We start from the raw sequence: 12,055 nt of genomic DNA on the forward strand, positions 1-12,055 counted from the left end.
AAAGGGAATGAAAAGGAGCAGGGATGATTATTAGGAGAAGAGATTCCTTGCATAGGTGTTAAAGGGCAGATGTGAAGGAAGAGCATCTGGCTATTAGAAAATGTGAGTCGGCTGCAAGGAATAGAGCAACGGAGGCAAAAAATTGTGTACATGTAGTGAGGATGGGGGAAGGGGTGAAGAAGGAGGAATGGGACTGATGGGTGAGAGAAAAGAGCAACAAGGCAGACACAGCAGGACAGTAAACATACAGAAGGTGTAAGAAAAGCAATGAACAGCATGGACCTTAAGGGTTCCTCTTGATGCCCTTCACACTGAGGTGTTGGAATTTTCTTCAAAGCCCACTGAAGTCACTGAATTTTACCTTTGCACACAGTTTTCAGGTTCAAAGGTATATTTCCAACATGTGATAAACACACCAGACTCATGGATAAAACCTGAATAGCAGGTATTTGAGGTCAGCCTACTCGTAAACCACACCAGTTTGAAGCAGTGCACCAGGGAAGCATTTGGGTACCTATTCTCTGCTGGGTGACAGCTGATGTGAGAGCCATGCGTGCCCTGCACAAAGGAAACAAAGAAAGGCTTACAAAAGAGGATCAATATCATCTCTAGTCACACTTCAAGCAAAACAGGAGGCATCCGGACCTTTCTCTCCATCTGCCTCCTGTCTCCTCTCTTGCAGTGCAGCCAGCAGGATGAATAAGCTCACAAAATCATTTGGGGTTAAAAGCCCCCTTCCTACTTATCACAGGCTGGTGGTTTTGGTACGATACTGTTCCTGAATCCCCATAAGTGAGGCAGATGTTATAGTGGGCAAAATACCTAGTAAAATCTGAACAGAGCTTTAAATGCTATAAAGCCAATGAGGTCTAACCCATTGGTTACTTGCTAAAGATTAATAATTACCACAGTGCTGTTAAATGAGGCACCCTAGAAAAGCCAACTAACATGAAAACTGGTTTCTTCCAGGAAAGCAGGAATGAATTGGTTTCCTTTTCCTTCCACCTGTACAGCCTGACCACTCTTGAATCAGAAAAAAAAAAAAAAAAAAAAAAAGAGAAAGCCAGCATGCTTCTCTAATAACTCTTTCTTACGAGGATCTTTGCCGTCCAGTCTCAGAAAAGACCTCAAAGGCAACAAAAGATTCACAGAGCTGGTTGTTTTCTGCCAGGCAGAAGACCTTATGAATATTTGCTGAACCAACCATATGTTCAACACATTTTGTATTTTGTAAGCTCTTTATCTTGTCACCTTTGAAAACTTCAGTGTCCTCAGTGGCGACTGACAGAAACCATAAAAAATTTGGCTTTGGGGTTCAGAAAAAACTTTCCTTGTTTTGGTAATATCCTCTCATTGACTATTGTTTTTAAGGAATATTAATGGCTATTTATCTTCGGAATACAGGTACATTAATTCTTTTGTGTGTGGAAACACATGCACAACTTTTTTTTTGTATGTCTTGGTTCTGTAAATATTCAATTAAGCTAATAAACATTTTAACTGAAACAAATCAGCTGTGCCAGCACAGTATTTCAGTTTCAATTAACCTTTTAATTTAATGTTCATCTGCTTGCTTTCAATACAATTTAAAGCTGGTAAAAATCCAAGAGATCTTCAATATACGTGAAAGATGGCCTGACTGGAATGATAATAGATTTGTAGGTGAGATGTCAGCAGTGATTTCCCGAGCAAATTGACAATAAGGAAGTGTGATGCATTTATGAAGCCTAGGGGTTATGAAAAGGAAAAAACCCTTCTTTTTCTGCTTTGCTCTGCTAACCTCAGCAGAATTAACAATCAAGATGTTCCTATTTTTCCAGTATTAGCATTCCTCAGTGCACCCACAGCTTCACTGTGGTTGTCAAAGGGTGCTTGAAAGTCTAATCTGCCACTTTAAATTCTAAGCAGCATTCCACACAAAAATATCCATAGCTAAAGAGAGTGAGCAGGCTTTTAGTTTTCACCTCATGACATAAATGTATAAGAAATACATACTTAATTACAGTTAGTAGGTAGGTGGCACTGTGCCTCTCAGCCCTGTAAATCCCGTTACTTTCAACCCGGCGTTAGGTTGCAACTCACAACAAGATTGGGACGTTCAGCCTCAGAGGCAGGAGAATCTCTTCATCATCTCAGATCAGCACATAATTTGACACAATTAGTAGGCTAGCAGTGCAGTAAAAGGAAGGGGAGACTTACAGTTTGGTCCTGTTTCACTCACCCTGACCTAATGTGATACTATGTCACTTGTCTTTAATAAAATAGCTTGCGGCATTTAATACTTTCTTCAGTCTTTTTTTGTTTGCTTGTTTTTGTAAGCCATGAAAACTAAAGTAATTCATTCCAAATCCAGTAATTTGTGTCCAATGACATACGATGATACATGATTTATTTTAAGTGTCCGTGTGTACACACAAAAGCATGCATACGAGGGTTGCATTACATGGGACGGGAAGGAAGGAAGGAGTCTTGATGTAGATTAACTACTAACTTATAATAGCCTGAAGCTGACGGAGGAGGTAGTAGAATCACAGAGAGGAGCTTTTCCTTAGCACAGTGTTTGACATTCTCTGTCAGGAGAAGTTCTCATCTCTGACTCTAACAGCATTTGGCATTTTTTCTGTAGAGACCATGCGGCTGGAATCAGGGGGCTAACCATCTCTTTCTGCTCCACAGTGTAGTCCGCCAAGGTTCATGGTTGCAGAAAAGAACATGAAACAAGTCAGAAAGACTCAGGCAAAGAGAAGGTTTGAAATCTCGTGACTGGCCTGTAGCATTGACTCATGATCTATGAGCAGTGGGACTTCAGCAGTACTGAAGTCAAGTGCCTGGGAGGAAGAATTATAGGCAGCTTGATGGCCAGCTGGTGGCTTTACACCTATCCCTGAGCCATTTGTATACAACACTGCCTCACTCACTCAGTGGCACAGCAGTCAGAAAGACTCGTTTTCTGCAAGTTGTTGGGTATGTTTGTTTTGCTCTGTTCCAGCACACCCTTAAAACTGAAATGGGTATTGGAGCTAGCTGTGCTGACATCCAAGATAAATATCCCGATGCCACAAGCGCTTGTGCTCCATGAAGAACTGAATCAATGGCTCCTGTGATGATTTCACAGCGAATTTCTTTCCAGGGAATAGATTTCTTTAATTCTCCGTATCGAACACTTTAAAGTAGCCGTACCTTCTGGAAATAACTGGTCCCAAAAGCAAAAGTCCTGCATGTAAAGAAGATACCCCGGACTGCTGTCAGTCCACCCACTCCTGATCTGAGATGTGGCTCAGGAGATATTTGCCCTCCTTTTGGAAATGCTTTTGCCCATTTTGACTTGAGCCAGATGAACATTTGGATGTGGAGCTCGAGCTCTTAAAGTAAGCATCTGTTGCTGTAATCCTCCTTGTACATATTTATCCCTAGAAAAATATCTCAGCCATCTGACAGTTGAGTGAGGGACTGGCCTGCTCCTCCTGGTACACATATTCCTGCATCAATTAGTCACTGCGACTTGTTCTTTATTAGAATTTGGCCTGCATTATTATTTGCATACAACACATACACACATCATAGTAACTAGCCTTAAAATTTTGTGTCTGTTTTGATTCTGAGAAATCAAGACTCCAGATTTCTTCTCAGAGGCTGATGCAGTTGTGTCAATCCAATGGATTAATTTTTTTCTTTCCAGTGGAGTCAGTTTGACTTTTCCACTGTTTTCCATGAATCCAAGACTAGTAAAAAGTTGACTACATTAGCAAATCATGTAATTTTAATCAGTAGGACCAGGCAGATAAGATCTCTCTAATAACCTTGTTGATATTATTAGTGAATTTTGAGTTTTCTATGGGTAAAATCCAAATAACAAAACCATGTAATGAAATTATTCTGACGGTAGGTTCAGGAGGACATTTAAGCAGTCTTTGGAGTCTTTCTCAATCAGTCCATGTATAAGAGGCACCTTTATGTTATAAAGAATTATTATTGGTTTTACTGCATCTTTCAGAGGTTCCAGTTAGCACTGGATGTTAATACCTTGTATGGGCTGTAGGCAAATAAGACAGTGTCCCTCCAGAAAGCTTTATACAAGAATCAGTAGGATTAATGAGACAGTAGAGAGCAACTGGAACAAAAGTCAAGGGGGAAGGTTGGTATGTAATTACAGTTCCTAAAAATGGACAAAAAGGGACTTGAAAATAGTCTTCTTCACCAAATCATGACTACTTTTCAAAACAATGATGGCCATTTTTAGGAACAACTGCAGTCAAGTATTGTCCAAGAAAAAGGAACTAGTATTGTCCCCACAAAGGAACACCTGATTTGGCCTAGGAAGCTTTTTCTGACAGTGCTCGTGCTCCTTCTGTTTACATCCATACCCATATTTATGAAATCTTTCACCTTTTTGCTGCTCTAGAAAAGAAGACTGCACACACACAAACTTTTTTACCTTGTTTGCTGTTGTTTAATAATGACATCCCTAACTAAGACTCTTGCTTCCTTGTCACCCTCCCCCGTGATAAGCTATCACAACAAAAGCTCAAAGATAAATGAAATGGAGAGGGAACTACTTATTAGAGGGTGCTTTATCTCCTCTCATCTAAATTCCTTAATTTTTGAATCCCCTGGACAAAATCACATCTAGTGCATCTCTGTGACAGTCAGCTGGATGAGTGTGTTAGTGATACTATGTGATGAAGCAGCTGCTCCCCTGACGCTTTATGCTTTGGGCCACAAAGGATGTGCTGTATTAGTGATAATCAGCTCCTGGGTGTTTCAATTAGATTCCTCATTCACCAAATTGAACAAGGTCCCTAAATCTAGAGAGATTAAGCTTCTTTGACTGCTTGGATAATTAGATCAGAATTTTCCTTGCTCTGCTTGAACTGGCGGAATCAGAGCTAAACCACAGTCCTACTTTGCTTGACTTTTTCCCCACACGGTTAATCTTCCCCTTCAAAGAGTTCCACCCCTATCAAATGCTCATTTTCGAGAATCCCGATTCAACTCCTTGTAAACCTGTTTCCTTCTGGGCTTACAAACAGACTGCTCAGTTTTGCACTTTCCCAAGTTTCTCTCCCGTAAGCTGACGGGCAGGGTTGGCTGCTTCTTTCTCCACCCCCGATAAAATCAGCTAATTACATAAACTCTGGGCTCTGACCGCTTACTCCCTACAGCATGGCATGAAGCACACGTTGTCTTTGCTTGTGGCAAAGTTGCCTGCCACTCAGACTCGTTTTAGTTACACCATAACTCAGGTTGCTGCTGCTTGCCACTGGCAGGGGCGAGCAGGAGGGGCAGGCTGACCTTCAGCAGCTTCCACAGCAATGCTTCCAGTTTGCCCGCAGTGAGAACGAGGGCTTTAAGCACTGGGCTGCCAGGGAGGTGAACATCTGGGGGAACAGAAAGGTTGCGTGAAAGCTTGTACTCGGAGCCATGGAGAAACACTGCACGTTTGCACTCCCTTGTTATGCCTCATGTGAAAGTGGAGAGCCAGGCCACCCTTTCCTTGCTTTTTATATCCCTCTATCATGAAATACTTTGAGCCTTTGATGTGGAGCAGCTTCACGCACATGTGTGCAGCCTGTGCTTTCTGACAGAACCTGGGAGTCAATGACTCTTAAGCCCCACCACTGCCCCTAAAAAAGCACTAAAGCTACCTAGATTAGGGCAGTGTGCCTCAGACTCTTCTATTATCTGTACAAGCAGAACCATCGAAGGAGCAAAGGTTGAGGCTCTTCACCACCCCTGAGTCTGTCGAGAGAAGAGCAAAGAGGTGAAGCAAAGAGGAGCCCAATGGTCAGAACGAAACAGTTTCTAAGTAACAGAAAGCATTCAAAATGTTGGAAACCCCTCATGGGAAGCTGGAAAAGTACTGAACTGTCTAACTTGAACTTCGGACAGTTTGTCCACCCTCCTTAGTACCGCTTTTGTCCCTCAGCTATTCCCTTTCCACAGTATAGCTGTTTTCCTTCACCTAATGGGTGCTACCTGAAAGCCTGTCCCATTTAACCTGGTTATGTGAAAAATAAAAAAGAAGAAAGAAAAGAAAAAGGAATACAGGAATAGAGAACATGGGAGGATAAATCTTGTTTGAATTTGATATGGGTCTGAACAAACAGATAAATCCAATGCTGAAGGTAATTATTACTATTTACCTGTATGCAAATGAACAGTTAACAGGGTGAAAAACAGAATATACTGTGGCACAGTTTCCACTTTCACGTCCTTACAAGTGCACTGAAGTTTGGTTAATGGCACTACAAAAGCTACAGACTTAAGGAGGCAGCATAAAGTCTGAAGGAGGAAATTGCACAGCAATTCGTTTCCAAAGACTCGGAGGCACTGATGTCACTGATCGGGAAGGAAGAAATGTTAATAAATACTAAAGATAGCAAAATCTTAAAAAGTATTGATAAAAAAATGCCTAAGTAGATAAAGGTATTGATACAAAATGCCTGACTGATGAGAGATGTTCCAAACCATTGTGTAGATAATAACAAACACAAAATTTGTCCAATACCTCAAAGCAAAGCTGACGGAAGAGCAGAAATCTCCAAACACTTCTGCATTGATTTGAAGGCACCTGCCTCCTGAACTCTAAGATTTGCTTCTCTGCAGTGAGAGAATCTCTCAGACAGTCTAAACACCTGTCAGCATACTCACATTGCCGCACGAACAAAGTAACTTCCCACAACTTGGAAAAACTAAGAGAAAACTCTCTGGGAAGTTCTGCTGCTGCAGGGAGCAAGGTGAGACTGCGGGTTAATCGATGCTTACCTGCTTCTGCCGCCCTCGCTCCTTTCTCTGAGCACAACATGTGCCGGAGACCCGAGCCGTTGACCTTGCCCAGCTCTGCAGCAGCAGCTCCAGAGCCACCTGTGCCTTCAGCAGGGCGCTGTGCTCTCTCATTTCCCCTCGTGCTCCACCGAGCAACCTACTGCACCTCATCATGTGGTGTGTCGCCTTGGCAGCGATGAATCCAGCTGCTGCGACAGAAAAGACTGACAAAAAGTTTTGGGGAGGGGCTGTAGGGTGTTTTTTTTTTTTTCTTCTGTCCATCCACCCAGAGATAGTTAGGGTCATGCAGCCAACCCCATCCAGACAGACTCGTGCCGCCTCTGAGAGCTAAGCAGTGAAGAAGACTAAAAAGAAAGGCACGATTAAACTCTGCATTTTACTTCAGGGGATTTGGGTTTCGTTTTCAAGAGAACAAATGAGTTAATAGGTATGAAATCATCACTGATCCCTTAAACAGCCGATTGTTATTTTTCTGCTCCTGCCATTCACTGGCTCCAAAATTTAGGTCACTACTGCCATAGGAAATGCAAGCACAGGATTGTGCTCGGCGGGCAGAAATGCAGCGGTACAGCTGCATGATCAGTACAGGCGACACACCCCGGGTTCAGAAACAAAGCAGGCATGCACTTCCACCTCCTTGGCCTGGAAAGGTTTTACAAAACTGTGTGCTTGAGGAACAGGATTGTATGTATCTGGAAAATGCTAAACTATCATTATTAGCGCTGCCCTCCTGCATTAAACATGAGCACTAACCACAGCAGAGTTTCTGGAGTTAAACATCGATGCTCTCCAGCTTCAAATGAATTCCTGCACTGCTGCGAGGGTATAATATTATCACTCAAAGCCTACCTTGGGAAGTGTACTGGAATACATGAATTATCACCCTGCAACTGAACCTTTGAGAACAAAGTCTTGCTGCGGAGAGCAGGGTGGGCTTCCCCCAGCAGTTTCAGCAGGCAGACAAGGATTGAAGGGCGGAGGAGCCAGGCCTCTCCCCTGCAGGAAGCTTCTTCAGGAGCAGTGGCTGAGCTGACAGCGACCTGATCCATGTCACAGTAACTGTGCCGGTATTTTCAGAAGTGCTTCTCCTGGGGTTTTCCCAGCAACGAGCCTTCCCCCAAACCCGCTGGGCATTTTGAGTCGAAATAACTTCATAATGTCTCCAAGATAAAAAGGTTAGTCAAGGTGTGACAGATATCATTGCTCCAAAAACATCCTAAGTAAAAATGTATTTCTGCAACCAAATCATCAAAACTTCAGATTTCCACTCGTATGAATAGGACAAAAGATGCAGAGAAACCAGCTACTGCTGTCATGGGTCCTGACCTACCCTGTTAAGAATCCAAAATAAAGATAAAAATAAAACCCTAGTAATTAATTCTCTTGCTGCATTATGATTATAGCCAAACTCTGTCCAGGTTATTTCACGATATTTTTATCCTATTTTTGTAAAAGCCAGTGAAGGCTGGCTTCAGAGTTTACAGATCCGCCGTTTTGAAGATGTTCAGAGCCACAGCTGTCCTATGAGACCTCTGAAGATGGAAAACAGCAATGCAGGCTCTGGAGTCTTATTTTGCCTTGAAGTAGGTATTTATTTATTCATTTGTGAAATTCTGTCTGACATTCTGGATGGAGGGACAAAACACATGGCGCAAGAGGATTCTCCTCAGAACAATTTCTACAATTACACAACTCGTATCTCTGTAATTGTTAGCACACAATGAATTTTCTTCCCCCAAATTCTCGCTATCAGGAGAATGGGCCATAAAACGCTTCCTAAAGCTGCGTAATGTGATCCAGTCTCGGTTGTTACATAGCTGTTTGCAAACCCCGTGATAAGCGCTTTACGCACAAAAAAATTGGAAAACAAAAACAAAAACCGAAAGCCAAGAGGCAGGGAAACCTTCTGTGCACGTCTCCTAAAGGTACTGTTTTCCCTGTGTGCTGTTAATGACTTGGCTCTACCTGTGTGTAGACCAAAATACACCTATATAAATACACACAAAGAAAAGGAAGGGGAAAAAGTCTACCAGGGGCCCCTAATGGACTGCTGAAGGAAGACACACGTTTTAAAAGCAATGAATGAGGAGCTGAAGCCGCACACGGGAAGCCCAGCTCAGCTTCCCCCTTACCTGAGCAGAGGGCTTTCCTACTCGGCAGGACAGCCCCTGCTAGCTGCCTGTCGCAGGGCTGACAGCACAAAGATTACCAGAGCCATCATTTCAATAATTCATGCCTGCTCGGCTGCCCCAAGGCAAAAAGCCGACTCCTGTGGCGCTCACGGTTTAATGCCTGAACAGAGTTTATCCCTTCTGCTGTGCTGCCCCCCAAGCCCAGCTCTCCTTCACCCTTGGGGTTTGCAGCAAGCTTCAGGGCACCTGCAGGAAAAGCAAGCCAGTTGCACAAATTGTGCTTGTTGGTACTGGGGAACGGCGCTGAACCCTTTTGTGTTTGAACAGAGGTGAGACCCGGGACGTGCTCCTCAGGAAGGTGGGAAGCAGCCTGCAGGTGAGGGTTACCTTTGTATGCGAAGGGCCGGCGGGGGCTTGCGGGTGGTGTGCTTACTGTCCTGGAACAGTTGGTTAATGGGAAATAGTTCCCACTCCCTGGGAAACACAGGGCGAGACCGAACCCATGCCAAACGTACTCACGGGAAGGTGACCCTGCCTTTCGTTACGTGCCCTCTGGCCAGGGACTGCCTTATGGGGACCTCATCCAGCACGTTTGGGCTTCTGAGATGAACGGCCACTTTGCCATCAAAGCACTTGCTCATCAGAAATGCTACCGATCCATTTCAAGCTTTCCTGAGGGCTCTCTCCCTTCTACAATGCCCCAGCCATGCCAAATGAATGCAAAGCCTGGCTCCTACAAGATCCGTAGGATCTTGCAAGCACCAGGAGCCCTGCAAGCTGGAGCAGGGGTAAGGGGGCAGAGACATCCTGATAGATGGCTTTGTAGAGCCTAGCCTTGGACTGGCACGGACCAGAGCTGACCCTGGTGCCCTTTGCAAATTAGTCCAGAGCCCTTTGTAAGTTAATAAAGCCCTGGTGCTCTTTGCAAATTAATAAAGCTTGAGGCCAGTGCTGTGGAAATGCAATGCAGAAACATCTCCATGGAGCACGTGGCCAGCGAGAGCCCTGTGAACCTGCACTGCAACAAGCACTTGCCCCCCTGGACCATGACTACATGGCACAGGGGCACTTCAAGTGCTTCCTAAGCCAGGGCATGAATGTGCAACAGGCTTTTAGCAATGTTTCTCAAAGGGACGCATTTTAAAAAAACATCTACAAATAAAGTAGCAATTAGGTTCCCTTCCACTACCGTCACTTCTGTGCTCCAGCAGAGAGCGTTTTATTCAAAACCCATTGCCTCGCTCAGCTTTTAGCACGTTCCCACAAAGGACACAGCTTAAACTGCCTCAAAACCCCTCTGGGCTAAGCCAGCCCAGCCACCTGAAAGCCCCGTGGATGTTTCTGGCCCTGCACAGGCCAGAAGCTTCCTTCAGCAGGGAGGTGATAAATCGCCTTCAAGACAGATAGATGCAAGCAGTGGACTCGGTGACGCTAGCAGACGATTTGAATTTGCCTAGCTGCTATTTTAGGAATCTGACACGAACGACCTGAATTGCCCACGTAGGGACATCTGCCTCTCTGCGGTGAAGTTGCGGGGAATTTCTGCTCCCAGCGCTGTCCTCTGAACCGCATCCAAGTTGGGTGCACAAAGCAGATGGTATCAGTGCATCACCTAAGGCTCTGCTTCGTGCAGGCAAACTCTACCCTCTTTAGAAATGTTAAAAGCTCAGTCACAGGAGCACGGAGCACAATTCATGCAAGCTGGGGGCTGGAGAGATCCTCAGCAGAATCCCCTTATTCCAGAGTGGTCCAAAGAGCCCAGCAATGAGAGTTCCCTTCAGAAGCTCTAGCATCACTTCACCCGTTTATTTCCCCCCAGGAAAATGCCATAGATCAAAGAGGGCAAAATCAGTATAGGGCTGGGATGTGGCACCCTGCCCTCTGTTGATGCTGGTACTGGGGCTGATGGTGAGCACCAGCCGATGCTCTGGGGGCTTGTAGGCAAGAGGCCAAACGATACTTCTGATCGCCCATCCTAAGGGATCATGAAGTTCTTGCTCGCAACATCCTGACCTGGCCAGATTATGCTATCAGTCAGTAATTCCCATCGCTCCAATTTCCCCTGCAGCTGCAGTCCGACACAGCAGCCTTCCTCGCCTCCGACCCTTGATGCAGGTCCCTCTGATAGGAACGGGTATTAAGATTCCTGTAAATACACAGCTTTATGCAATCTTCTGCAGTGCTTAATCCCTGCGATTATTAGGGATAGATTTACGTATCATCGTTATCAAATCTTGCGGGGGTTTCTTATTTATTTTTTTAAGGCTACAGCTGCCACAAAATATATAAAATTATGCCTTGTAGAAGATCTAAGGATTTTCTGTCCTTAGCTTAGCATGAACTATACATGGTGATGTTTTTCTCTGTAGATATGGATACGAATCCTGTTAGCATTTATATATGCCTCCCTAGATACTTATTCCATGCTTTAATTAACCCTAGGATTTGAGCCTTTCATGAGAAAATTAACAAGTAGGGGCACTGTAGTGTGACTTAACCAGTCAGCCAGAGGGGGACAAGGATATTTTAGTCTCAAAATACGAAAGGTACACCAACAACCTTTTAACGACAGCAGTTTACTGGTGATAATGCCACTGGAACAGAGCTAAAGTCACTGAAAATAGTACCTTGATGTTACTAGCTGAAAAGCTAAAACTGATATGCGTAAGTCTGTCACTTGTCATTGAAGTTTGATTGAGGACATCAGGGGAAGCGTGCCCTACACGTCAGACAGAGGAAAGTGGCAGTGGCAGCATCCTCCTCGCAGCACCCACTTGTGCAGGGATCCTGGAGGCAGAGCCTGGCCCTGAGAAGGTGGGTGCTTGGCTCCATGAGCACATGCTTCATGTCTGGGGATTTTCCTGAATGTCATAAAACTAAATAAATAAATCAGTAAATGTTTTGTCCACAGGCTACTGGGGCCAGACTGCCTATCTTGGGCTGAATCTGGCTGCAGGTTAGGGCTGCAGGTTTCCAGAAGAAACGCAAAGAATCAGACGCGGCCGATAAGTGAAGTAAACAGGGTCCGAACACCATGGCAACGAGAGCAAATTCCTACCTACCTGCTCTTATATATGTCTTCTCAAGCTTGCTGCAGCGTTACCCTGCTGCTCGACAGCGTGTGCTTTCTGCTGTGG

The 12,055-nt window shown here is 44.6% G+C and overlaps 1 protein-coding gene across 29 annotated transcripts in view; it reads right to left on the reverse strand.

Annotated features, from left to right (window-relative positions):
• The window catches only part of DTNA (dystrobrevin alpha), a 217,152-nt gene that overhangs the window by 117,676 nt on the left and 87,421 nt on the right, over positions 1 to 12,055 (reverse strand). Inside the window, exon 1 of one of the 29 annotated variants that reach the window (XM_068671744.1) lies at positions 6,766 to 6,832. The exons of the other annotated variants lie outside the window; for them this stretch is intronic. The gene's annotated coding sequence lies outside the window, so the exon portion shown is untranslated. Of the gene's footprint in view, positions 1 to 6,765; positions 6,833 to 12,055 lie in introns of those variants that run through there. 29 annotated transcript variants of the gene reach the window in all.

The sequence above is a fragment of the Anas acuta genome, chromosome 2 (assembly GCF_963932015.1).
Source record: "Anas acuta chromosome 2, bAnaAcu1.1, whole genome shotgun sequence".
Taxonomy (NCBI): domain Eukaryota; kingdom Metazoa; phylum Chordata; class Aves; order Anseriformes; family Anatidae; genus Anas; species Anas acuta.